The sequence below is a fragment of the Mauremys reevesii genome, linkage group 14 (genome assembly GCF_016161935.1).
Source record: "Mauremys reevesii isolate NIE-2019 linkage group 14, ASM1616193v1, whole genome shotgun sequence".
NCBI lineage: Eukaryota > Metazoa > Chordata > Testudines > Geoemydidae > Mauremys > Mauremys reevesii.
In genome coordinates, this window is record NC_052636.1 from 42,866,097 (window position 1) to 42,878,979 (window position 12,883).

The 12,883-nt window shown below is 53.3% G+C and overlaps 1 pseudogene; it reads right to left on the reverse strand.

The window, feature by feature from the left end:
* LOC120381647 overlaps window positions 1–12,883 on the reverse strand; it is a 438,779-nt pseudogene that overhangs the window by 236,505 nt on the left and 189,391 nt on the right.

Consider the following 12,883-nt stretch of genomic DNA (forward strand, 5'->3'; position numbering starts at 1 on the left):
AACAGTGTTGCTTCTTGCAAACAAAAACCTTCTCAGAATCTCAGCTGCCACCCCACCTTGCTTCAAATAAAATGTGTAAATCCCATATTTCTAAAAAAATTCTCTAGTCCTGCATTTCTTAGTTTTTAATCTCAAAAGGGAACAGCCTCATAATCTCCCCCAAACACCCTGGGACCTCCCCAAATAATTAAAATACCCCCATCCTGAGCAAGGCCACAACAGTGAACCAGAGCCAGTGTCTACGCCAAGCTGTTCTGAAGGAGGCAACTCAACCATTTTCTCTCTGCTTCCCTTGGCAAAGTCTGACTGAGAAAACAAAATTCCCCAAACTGAAAATTTTCTGCTGAAAAACCACTACTAGTCTGTTTGGGGACTTTGGTTTGAATGTACTATTATTATTCTCTTCTGATTTCTGAATCAGTTTTGTCATCCAGGTGTATTTCCAGTTGTTGAGTTGTGGGGGAGAGAGGCCAACTCATGATGGCTCTACCCCCCTTTCATAGTTTCTTCCAATTTGCTAGGAAGTCCCTTTGCTAGGATGTGAGTCAAGCAATGTCCATTGTCTCTGTGCTATCTCGGAGAAGTCTGCATTGTACACGGTTCCTGGGATAGTCCTTGGGAGTGTGGATCCCTTTAATGGGCCAGCAATGGGTCTGGCTCCTCCATTGTCACACCTGAAAGGCTGATGGTGGGCATTTCCCAGCCTCATCTCAGTCACACACACAGAGCAAAACTTCCCAGCCAATGCTACACACACAATCCAACAAGATATTAAGGTTCAACAGACCAAGACTTTTGAAATGATACCTCACCAGGCAGACTTTGTACAAACCGTATCATCATTGTATGAGAGTGGTGAATATGGGGCTTCCAGGGTGCTGCTTTGAGCACAGCGTGCCACACCTGGGCTGACATTGCAATGGAGACGTACCCTTAATGTCCATCTCTCCTGGGATAAAGATGGCAGCACGGCTGGCCTGGACCATCTGACGTGGGCTCATGAAGCTAAAGCTGAGAGGCTAAAAACTGTGGTGCAGATATTTGTGTTCACACTGAAGCCTGGGTTCGGAAACTCTCACCCTTCGTGGGGTCTCAGAGGTTGGGCTCAAACCCATCTGTCTTCCCTGTAATTTTATAGTCTTGCAGCGCAAGCCCCATAACCCTGAGTCAGCTGACCCGCGCTTTGCGACAGGTGCCCTGGGTGTGTTAATCGCAGTGCAGACATAACATTAGGCTACGTCTCCAGTGCAATGAAACACCCATGACTGGCCCGTGTCACGTTAATCAGGGTCATGCGGCTTGGGCTGTAAAGTTGCAGTGTCCGTGTCTCGGCTCAGGCTCAGTCCCCTGCTCAGGGGCGGCTCTAGGCACCAGCAAAACAAGCTGGTGCCTAGGGCGGCAACATCTAGGGGGCGTCCCCTGCTGCCGGGGGGGGCGGCAGGCTGGGCCGGCGGACCTGCCGCAGTCATGCCTGCGGGAGGTCCACCGGAGCCCCAGGACGACTGGACCTGCCGCAGGCATGACTGCGGAGGGGGCGCTCGTCCCGCGGCTCGGCTGGACCTCCCGCAGGCATGACTGCGGCAGCTCAAGCGGAGCCGCCGGACCCGCGAGCCGCCCGCAGCTGCGGGAGGTCCAGCCGAGCCACGCGGGACCAGCGGTCCCTCTGCAGTCATGCCCGCGGGAGGTCCGCTGCTCCCGCGGCTCCGGGGCGCCTCCCGCACATGACTGCTTGGGGCGGCCAAAAAGCTAGAGCCGCCCCTGCCCCTGCTCCAGGAGCCCAGAAGGTTGGGAGGGGGTTTAGCAAGTGGAAATGGTAAAACCGCAGGGGAGTATTACCCTGGACTCATGGCATTTCTCCATTGGTCTGTCTGCTCTGGGGCAGGGACAGAAACACGTCCTGCTGCTTTTGTTATTTCAAAGGGCGGTTTAGGATTTTCATTCTCAGACACAATGCACAAAACAGGACTCAACCCTCGGCATAAACTAAACGAGCTGCCCACAGATTCTGGCAGCCACAAAGAGCATTTGGTGTGAGAGCTCAGACCTGCCCCTGTCCCAGAGGGACGGGGTCGTCTGAGAGGGGACTGGACCACTGACCTATCAGCTCCTAACTCCCAAACTTTCAGTAACTCTATCATCAGTGCCTGTGAGTGTAATTTAAACCATAAGAAAAACCACACTAGGCTAGACCGAAGGTCCATCTAGCTCTGAATCTTGTCTTCTGACAGTAGCCAATTCCAGGTGCCCCAAAAGCAACTCAGTAAGGTACCATTGGAACTTGAACCCAGGATCCCCTGTATACAAAACAGTGGTTTTAGCCAGCTAAGCCATGGTGCCTATAGTTGCTGAAGGGATCATGTCTGCACACACCTGACTGTCTGCCAACCTCCATCTGGGCCTGACAAGCTTTGCTGGTGTTTGTATTCAGTAAAGCAGAGGAGAGGAGCAGGTGAAGTTTTACTCCCAAGGTTCTTTGGACAGGTCTACACTACAAAATTAGATCGGTGTAACTACATTACTCAGGGGTGTAAAAAATTTACTTCCCTAAGCAATGCAGTTATATCAGCCTAACCCCGGTGCAGATAGCGCTGTGCCAACAGGAGGGCTTCTCCCATCAACATAGCTTGGGGAGGGGCTTGGTTAGTGAAGATGAAGAGAATAGGTGGCCCATGGCTCTTGCATTTGGGGAGGCTGGGTGTGAGCGCTGGAAGCTCCCTGGAAGTGGGGGGCCCATTGGTGCCCAGACCATGGCACTGCCCCCCCTTCTCCTCTCTCTGAGGCCCCACCTGTGCTCCCCCCTTGCTCCTGTTTGGCCACTTCCCACCCTCGCTCTTCCTCTTTGGCTGAGGACGGCTGAGCCACCTCTCGCTCGCTCCTCTCCTCCCCCAAGGCCTTCCTGCCTCCTGCTCGTGCCTCTCCACCCGCTACCACAAGGTCTGCCCACCAGCCGCCACTTCCCTGGCCCATCCCTGCAACCCACCCTGCCCACCACCCACACCTCTCTGCCTCTCCCCTGAGACCTGCCCTGCCCACTGCCCCCACCTCCAAGACCTGCTCTGCCCACCGCTCGAAACTCTCTGCCCCTCCCCTGAGACCCACCCTGTCCACGTCTTTCTTCGGTCGTCTGTTATTCCATGAAGCATCAAGAATGGAATAAAAAGCTGAGTTTACTCCAGGGTGAGGAAAGAAAGGAGCCACCAACCCCCCGGCATTGCTGCTTTAGTTAAAATGTTTAGTTAAAACAGCTATTGAATGTCCTCCCTATGCCCCCTGTGTCACCAGAGCACATCCATGCTAGCAGTTCTTGGATGGCAACAGAGAGCAGTGCACTGTGGGTAACTATCCCACTGTGCAACTGGCTGCAGGGTGTTTTGGGAAGGGTTTGCAATGCCTCACGGAGTGGTACAGCATCACAGGATGCAGGTTTCTCTATCCCACCGTTCCACGGGCATCTTACTAGATTGCCAGCTGCTTTTCAACTGCGGTGTGCGTGGCGGGGTAGAGACTGTTTGTGTTCTGGGGAGAGACAGTGTGTGTGCTGGGGAAGAGTGAGTGTGTTGAGTTAGGTAGGAGCGGATCATTATTATCCCTACTCGAAAGAGAGAGAAGCTCAGGCTGAGAAAGGAGAATTGACTTCTCTTAGGTCACACAGCCAGTCAGGGGCAGAGCTGGGAATAGGACCCAAAAGCCCTGATTTTCAATCTAACAATCGGATCTTGAATTTCATACACTGAATGACCTGAATAAAGTGCTCACAGATGAGCTCCAGACCAACAACAGTGCACACGAATTATTCAGCAAGTATTTGAGAACTGCAACATTTGAGAGAATCATGAACTGCTCAGAGACCATTAATGTAGAGAAGCAGCAAAATTCATCAAACACAGAACTGGTTCTGACTTATTTCCTTGGTCTTAAAAGAGAACAACAAGGACCTGAGTCTCCTCCCTGTCAATAACCCCCTGCTCAGCCAATCAGGGTAGAGACTGAGGGCGGGAGGCTGAGGGTTCTCACCAGAGAGCCCAAAGGATGGCCCAGGTCATTGGTGGGGATCACTGCCCGAGCACTATTTCAGCCCCACATTTTTGGGTGGACCTCCCACAGTGGGAGCTGCAGAGCACTCCCCCGCCACCCACCCACCCACCCACCTACCTACCTGTCTGTGTTGGGAGGAGAAAAGGAAAAAGGACAAAAGAAGCAAGACACAAAGAGAAAGGAGGGAGGGAGGGAGGAAAAGGGGAAACAAAAAGGACAAACCCCAATGTCCCCAGTGATTCTAAGGGGCAAAATCCCAGGTGCGGAATAAAATTCTGCCTCCTTAAGCTCGTGTTTTCCATGCCTAGAATACAACTCTCACCAGCTGGATCAGACCGAACAGGTTTCAAAGCTCCAGGAGGCTCTTACCTTCTAAATAGGGACAGCTGTTTTCTAGTAAAATCACTAAAAGGGAAAGAGAAAACTCGAAAGAGATTCCTCCTGGCGCTCACGTCCGTGAACCCGAATACTCTGTCAGTCCTCAAAGAGAGACCTGGAGAAGGAGACTTGCTGCAGCAAAGCTACAGGGGTCTCTGAGGTTTCCCTGGCCCCTCGCCCCTGTCCTGCCTGGCTGATGTCAGCATCTCTCTGTGAGGTCACCACCTCCCCACCACCTTGGACCAATAGGCTGAGGTCCTGCAAAAGGCCTTTGTGATGTCACTGCCACACGCCTCCCTTGCTGTGCCAATGTCCTGCCCCTGGCCAGGCACTTTGGAGGTTTGAGCTACTCCCTGTGGATCACCCCACTCAAGGAGCGTTCGTTCTAGGCAGCAAGACGGCTAGACAGGGAAACATCAGACGCTGCTCCCAATGCTACACTCAGTTTGCCAGAAATTAGTCGACTTTATGGCCAGAAGAGACCGTTAGAGCATCTAATCTGACCCCCTGCATATCACAGGCCTCCTGTATGGCACAAGAGCTACTTGGGTCTGTTCCTAGAATGGAAGCTGCATATTGAACAAGTCCCAACAGGTTTGCTACACCCTGGCCTCCTCCCATTCTCCACCCTGGGAATTTTTTGGCAAACTCCACCCCCCAAACCAGACTGCCCAAACCTCCCACCTCCTGTGCATTTGGTGTCCCTCTCCCTCCAGCAGGAACCCACCAGCAACTCCCCAATAACCCCTACCTGGACGGGATCCTCTGCAGCCATTTCCCTTCCCTGTCCCATGGGAGGATGGGATGAGCTGGAGCGAAACATGGACGACATCCTGCAGCCTGGCAGGGCGAGAAGGGCAGTTGCGGAGGTTTCAGAACAGGCTTTAGTTCATGTCACATTGCGATTCCCCCAGGATCTTTCCCTGCAGAGACACAGCCTAGGCTCTGCCATGCTGGGAACATGCTCCAGCTCTTTATTGCCGGGGAGACCTGGCCCCTCCTGCCAGGCTAAGCCCACAGGGAGATTTTTCAGCCTCCCCAGTAATAAAGTCTCTGAACAAAATGCTGGAAAGGAGCAGAACCAAAGGGGCTGGGCAGGCTCCATAGGGACACTGGCTCCTCCCTTCCCCTCCTGTGCGGCCATGTCCTGTCGCTGGCAGAGATCGGCCCCCCCATCTCTCCCCCAGAGGCAGCCGTGTCTGCGGGCTCCCCCAGCCAGCACCTACTAACCACCACCCACGCTGGGGGAGTGACACAGGACAGCAAATTCCCACCCACCCAAGGACAAATTGCTGCAGATAAACGGGCTGGGTTCACATCCCAAAGCTGAGGAGAATTTAAGAATTACAGAGAAAATAGGGAAAATAAGAAACTAGAGAGTCAGTAATTTTAGGGAAAACGAGGGAATCTCCTTGGATTTTCTAGCCACATGTGGGGAGGGGAGAGAGAAGGGGAAGAACTAGAGAGAATTGTTCTCAGGTTTTGAGACGGAAAGAAACGGCACAAACAGGAAAAGGATGCGAGTAGCTCACCCCCGTGACCATAGGCGTGTGCAGCACATTTCATTAGGGTGCGCACCCAGGGAGCCCCGCCCTAGCCCCACCCCATCCACTGCCTCCCACTTCCTGCCCCCTGGCTGCCCCCCTCAGGACCCCCAACCCCCTGCTCCTTGTCCTCTGACTGCCCCTCCTGAGACCCCCACTGTAATTGCCTCCCTAGGACCCTACCCGTCCCCTGTCCCTTATCCACACCCCCACCCCAGACAGACCCCGGGACTCCCACGCCCCATCCAACCGCTCCCCGCCCCTGACAGGACCCCAGAACTCCTGACCCATCCAACTCCCTCTGCTCCCTGCCTGCCCCGACCCGTTCCACCCCCAGGCACCCCGAACCCTCAACCCATCCAACCCCTGCTCCTTGTCCCCTGACCGCCCCTCCAGAGACCCCCACCCCCAATCACCCCCAACTATCCAACCCCTCCCCACCTCCTGGCAGCTCTGTCTAGTGCCTGCTCCCACCCACACACTCAAAGTGGCAGAGGAGGTTCCCTCTCCTTCGGGGGGAAGGTTGCCTAGTGGTTAAGGCACAGGACTCAGGCTCAGGTGTTCTGGGTTTGAGTCTCTGCTCTGCCACAGACTCCCTGCTTAGCCTTGGGAAAGTCACTTGACCTTGTTGTGCCCTAGATCCCACCTACCCAATGGGGCCAACACTGACCCTGCCTCCTGGGCTAAATCCATCCATGGCTGGGTGATGGTGGGGAATGGAGATACCAACATGGGGAGAGTTGGGCTGAATTTCTCCACAGCCAGAGTGAGAGCCAACTCCACAGGGGGAATGGGAGCGAGAGGGGCTCAGGCCAGCTCCACACAGAGGGGGGTCAGGGCTTCAGCCCTGCAACTTCTGCCACTAAGGTGGCTGGGGCTCCCGAGCCGGGGACTTCAGCCCCACATCTTCTGCCAGGGTCCGGGCTTCTCCTCCCTGCCCCAGGGTGGCTCCTCGCCCCCTCCATCCCCCCCCCCAATGCAGCTCCTGCAGGGCCCAGGGCTTCTCCTCCCCGCCCCGCAGCGTGGCTCCAGCCCAGTCCGGAGCTTCTCCGCCCCCCCACCTCCCCCGGCCCCAGCCCCAGCCCAGCTGGGCTCCCCAGGGCACCCGCCGCTGCTGTGGCCGGAGCCGAGCCCGGCGGGCAGGGAGCAGCGATTCACGCGGGGGCCCTGGCAGAGCCCCCAGCCCGAGCGGGCGGGGCTGCCCCAGGGGAGCGGGGGGGCTCTGCTGCTGCTGGCCCCACCCCCCACCGACCCCTGGGGCTGTTTGGGGGGGCTCACTCAGCCCCCCAGGAGCGGGGGGGAGCAGCGGAGCGGAGCCTGCCCAGCAAACAGCTGATCGCAGCTGCGCCCAGAGCCCCGCCCCCAGGAGCTGCCCCGCCCCCGGGCTGTGCCAGAGCCCCACCCCCAGGAGCCGCCCCGCCCCGGGCGGTGCCAGAGCCCCGCCCCCAGGAGCTGCCCCGCCCCCGGGCTGTGCCAGAGCCCCGCCCCCAGGAGCTGCCCCATGTTGGGTCTCTGGGATTTGTTCTCCTGCTTCCTACTTCCCAGCACCCACCGCTCCCAGCTGCTCCCTTCCTGTATCTGCAAACACCCCCGGGACGGGCTGCAGCGCTTGTTGGGGCTGTCTCCAGTGGCTGAAGTTGCCTCCCTCTCTGCTCACCCGGAGGGGGCGGGAGGCACAAAGAGAGGAGATGGGCCCAGGGTGTGAAAGCAGAATTAGGGGGCAGGGAAAGAAGGACTGTTTGACAAGGTGGGTTTTTGCGGGGGGGTGATCCAGATGGAGTCAGAAGCAGTTGGGCAGCAGAGGGTCAGGGAAATTGAGAAGAACCCCCTGGGTGTCCCAGTGTTGGCCAGAGATTGTACAGCACCTTGCACAATATGGGGTCCGATCTCAGTCATGGTCTGTGCAGCACCTGGGAGCCCTGATGTCTGTTTCCTGATCACAGGCACTGGGAATGGAGAGAGGGAAACCTCAGCACCTGAAGGGTTAATGCAGCCCTGTGTGCAGCCCCTGCTAGGGTGACCAGACAGCAAATGTGAAAAATCAGGACAGGGAGTGGGGGTAACAGGAGCCTATATAAGAAAAAGGCCCCAAAATTGGGACATCCGGTTACGCTAGTCCCTGCTGCGCTCATGAGGGGTTGGCTTAGAGAGTTGTAGTAATAACAGCAGCAAAGAGTCCTGTGGCCCCTTATAGACTAACAGACGTATTGGAGCAGGAGCTTTCGTGGGTGAATCCTCACTTCGTCAGATGCACCAACAGTCCCACGTGGGCTAGTGGTCAAGATTCCTGGTTTTCCCCCAGGTGACCTGGGTTCAACTTCCACTGTGGGAACCGTGCAGAGCTTTTGCCCAGAGTGGAGACAGGAAATGAAAGGAACAGGAAGGGATCCTGCCAGCAGGGGATTTAGACAGTGTGGGGAGGGGATCCCAGAAGTAGGGGTGGGGGACAGAGAGGTCTGGGGGGAGACCAGGGAAGGATCCCAGCAGTGTGGGAAGTTGAGAGCACAGGCCTGGCATGGGGGGTGGGGAGAGTGACTGTGTCCCTCTAAACCCACCAACTGCAGACTAGGCAGGACTGGAAGAATTACGTATTTGTTGGTAAATGTCAATTTCTGTGTAAACACACGACCCAATGGCAAAATATTTCCATCCATAATAATCAAAACTGACAGATGGGCAAAGTAAGAAACATGCTGCTTGAGAACTTACCCTGTTGTAGGAGCAGCAGTGATCTGTGTGCTCCGTATCACCTGTATCCCCAAAAGGTCTGTTACACTCCCCCCCGCCCATCCCCTGCTTGTCTCCTCTCCCTCTCTGAATGCCTGTGAAGTGGCTTTCCCCCTCCCCGCCCCCGGCAATGCTTGTGGGATGAAGGGGCTGGTTGAACAGCTGGAAGATCAGAAGAGCTCCTAGATAGACAAGTATCAGAGGGGTAGCCGTGTTAGTCTGGATCTGTAAAAGCAACAAAGAATCCTGTGGCACCTTATAGACTAACAGACGTTCTGCAGCATGAGCTTTCGTGGGTGAATACCCACTTCTTGCATCTGAAGAAGTGGGTATTCACCCACGAAAGCTCATGCTGCAGAACGTCTGTTAGTCTATAAGGTGCCACAGGATTCTTTGTTGCTTAGATAGACAAGGTGTCTGGGACTCTCATTAGGCAGCACTCACAGACCCAGAGCAGGGACACTGCATGGACACTGCCCAAGGTGGAGTGTGACCCACCAGATATAGCCAAGTCATCTCTAGTCGCAGGCCATGAGGAGCAGGTCCTTAAAAGGGGAAGGGGCCCTGTGCTCAGGAGTCACTCACAAGCTTGTACCTCCAGTGAATGCCCTTCGCCCCGACCGCCTGGCCAGTGGTTCGCTGTGTTACATTCCATCGCGCCTCGGGAAGACTTACCTTCATCGCACCGTCCATCACGGGGAAAAGGGAAGGAGAAAACTCAAAATGGTTCCTCCTGGTGCTCAAGTCCGTGATCCCAAATACTCTCTCAGTCCTCAGAGAGAGACCTGGAGAAGGAGACTTGCTGGAGCAAAGCCACAGGGGTCTCTGAGGTTTCCCTGGCCCCTCGCCCCTGTCCTGCCTGGCTGATGTCAGCATCTCTCTGTGAGGTCACCACCTCCCCACCAACTTGGACCAATAGTCTGAGGTCCTGCAAAAGGCCTTTGTGATGTCACTGCCACACCCCTCCCCTGCTGGGCTAATGTCCTGCCCCTGGCCAGGCACTTTGGAGGTTTGAGCTACTCCCTGTGGATCACCCCACTCAAGGAGCGTTCGTTCTAGGCACCAAGCCGGCTAGACAGGAAAACATCAGACGCTGCTCCCAATGCTACACTCAGTTTTTCAGAAATTAGTCGACTTCATGGCCAGAAGAGACCATTAGAGCATCTAATCTGACCCCCTGCATATCACAGGCCTCCTGTATGACACAAGAGCTACTTTTGGGGTAAACACATTCCAGAAAGGCATCTAGTCTTCATGAAATGACATCTAGAGATGGAGAATCCACCACTTTCCTTGGTAGCTTGTTCCTGTGGTGAATCATCCTCACTGGTGAATATTTGTGCCTTTGTTGTAATATGAATTTGTCTCTTTTCATCTTCCAACCATTGGGTCTTGTTATGCCTTTCTCTGCTCGATTCAAGAGCCCTTTAATACCCACTCTTTTCTCTCCATTAAGGCACTTCAAGATTCCATTAAGAATCTTCTTTTGATAAGCTAAACAGGTTGAGTTCTTTCAATAGCTCCCTGGAAGGCATTTTTCTCCAGCCCTCAGAACATTTGGTGGCTTTTTGCTGCCCCAGCTCCAATTTCACAACATCTTTTTCACATGAGGACACCAAAACTGGAGGCAGTATTCCAGTATCAGTCTCACTGATGCCGTGTCACTTCTTGTAATGTTATTGACATAATCTGTAACTGTATAGATCACTGCTGCGACCACAGTTCTATATTTGCAGCCAATATTGTCGAAAGGTTGTTGTGTAAGGGGTCTATGGAGAGGTTCTGATTGGCTGATTATAATGATGCTATCTCTAGATGTGTATCATTTTTGTAGTTGACGTTATGAATATTGGCTCTATGCTGCCCGTATTTCAAACTTGTGCTCTGCTTCCAGGGAACACCCCAGCCAGACAAGTTGGTATCAGTTCTGCCTAGAACGAACGCTCCTTGAGTGGGGTGATCCACCTGGAGTAGCTCAAACCTCCAAAGTGCCTGGCCAGGGGCAGGACATTGGCACAGCAAGGGAGGGGTGTGGCAGTGACATCACAAAGGTCTTTTGCAGGACCTCAGACTATTGGTCCAAGGTGGTGGGGAGGTGGTGACCTCACAGAGAGATGCTGACATCAGCCAGGCAGGACAAGGGCGAGGGGCCAGGGAACCCTCAGAGACCCCTGTGGCTTTGCTCCAGCAAGTCTCCTTCTCCAGGTCTCTCTTTGAGGACTGAGGGAGTATTCGGGTTCACGGACGTGAGCGCCACGAGGAACCTCTTTCGAGTTTTCTCCTTCCCTTTTAGTGATTTTACTAGAAAACAGCCGTCTCTGTTTAGAAGGTAAGAGCCTCCTGGAGGTCTGAAACCTGTTCAGTCTGATCCATCTGGTGAGAGTTGAATTCTAGGCATGGAAAACACAAGCTTAAGGAGGCCGAATTTTATTCTGAATTGTATTTGATCCCCACCAGTGAGCTGGGCCATCTTTTGGGCTCTCTGGTGAGAACCCTCAGCCTCCCGTCCTCAGTCTCTACCCTGATTGGCTGAGCAGGGGGTTATTGACAGGGAGGAGACTCAGGTCCTTGTTGGTCTCTTTTAAGACCAAGGAAATAAGTCAGAATCAGTTCTATGTTTGATGAATTTTGCTGCTTCTCTATATTAATGGTCTCTGAGCAGTTCATGATTCTCTCTAACATTGCAGTTCTCCTCAAATACTTGCTGAATAATTCCTGTGCACTGTTGTTGGTCTGGAGCTCATCTGAGAGCACTTTATTCAGGTTATTCAATGTCTGAAATTCAAGATCCGATGGTTAGTTTGAAAATCAGAGCTCTTGGGTCCTATTCCCAACTCTGCCACTGACTGGCTGTGTGACCTCAGACAAGTCAATTCTTCTTTCTCACATGTAGCTTCTCCCTCTTTCAAGGAGGGATAATAATGATCCGCTCCTACCTACCTCACGGTAGGTGGAGGATGGGGATCCATTGGAGAGTGTCACTAGGAGTAGTGCATAATATGAGGTGTCCTATCACATTTACTCAGAGCAGATTATGACATAATAGAATAGCTGAAATACTCTATTTGATTTGGTTTTTTTTAATTTTGAAATTGTTAAGAGCAGCAACGACTTAGCTCAGACTGAAGCATTATCTAAACATTATCTAATGTTTGAGATCGAAGTGTCTCCTCTTTGTGTGTGACGAGACAATTTAATGCACGGTGACAAACAGGAGATGCTTTTGTTTTGCAACAAAATATTTTTGCAAAGAACTTTCATCCCACTTGTTATGATTTCGAGAAACAAACTGGTTTAGTCTGAATGGGATTTTCTGACAAACGGTTTCAATGAAATTTCCCCACCATCTCGATTCCTGGGCTCCATCCCTGCCTCTGGGGGTTTGCTGTTTGTTAGAACAGGAGTAAGGACTTGTGGCTTCTCTTTCTGGCTCTGCCACTGCCTTGCTGGCCCTTGGGTAGGTCACTTCCCTTCTCTGTGCCTCAGGCTCCTCCCCATCTGTCCAATGGGAACAGGGACAATTCTCCAGCTCTGGGCAGTCGTGAGCCTGAGTGAGAGAAGGGGCGTTAAAGCCCTCTGTGAAGGAGAAAGGGGAGTTTCTTGGTGTTTGCACCAAGGAATTCTAAAGTTTGCTAAAATGTCTAGTCTATGGAAACAAGAAATGGTCGGGGCCAAACTTTTTAACCACTGCTTTTTTTTAAAGCCCATTCAGGGATGTGAGTCTCTGTCTTTTAGGTACCTGGGGTTCTTTGCCAGCAGGAGAGAAGAGGTTCCTGCCTCCATTTTTGTGGCCTTAACAAACCATGTGTTGTGCCCCAGTTCTCGTCTGAGATCCCTGAAAAAGAACATCTTCCCATCCATGAACAAGACAGGACCTATCTTTCAAAGGGGAACAAAGAGACCCCTGGGACTTACAGACTAGCTAGCCTCACTTCCATAGCTAGAGAGATACTGGAATATATTCTTAAACAATCAGTTTTCCAGCAGCACCTACAGGATAATTTGGTTCTTAGGACGAGGAGCATGGATTTGTCAAGAACAAATCATTCCAAACCAATCCTCTTTCCTTCTTTGGCAGGGTTCTGGGCCTAGTGGAGGTGGGTAAACAGTAGATGGGATCTATCTCAAGGGTTACTAAGGCTTTTGACACAGTCCCGCAGGACATTCTCACAAGCAAATGAGGGAAATGCAGTCTAGAT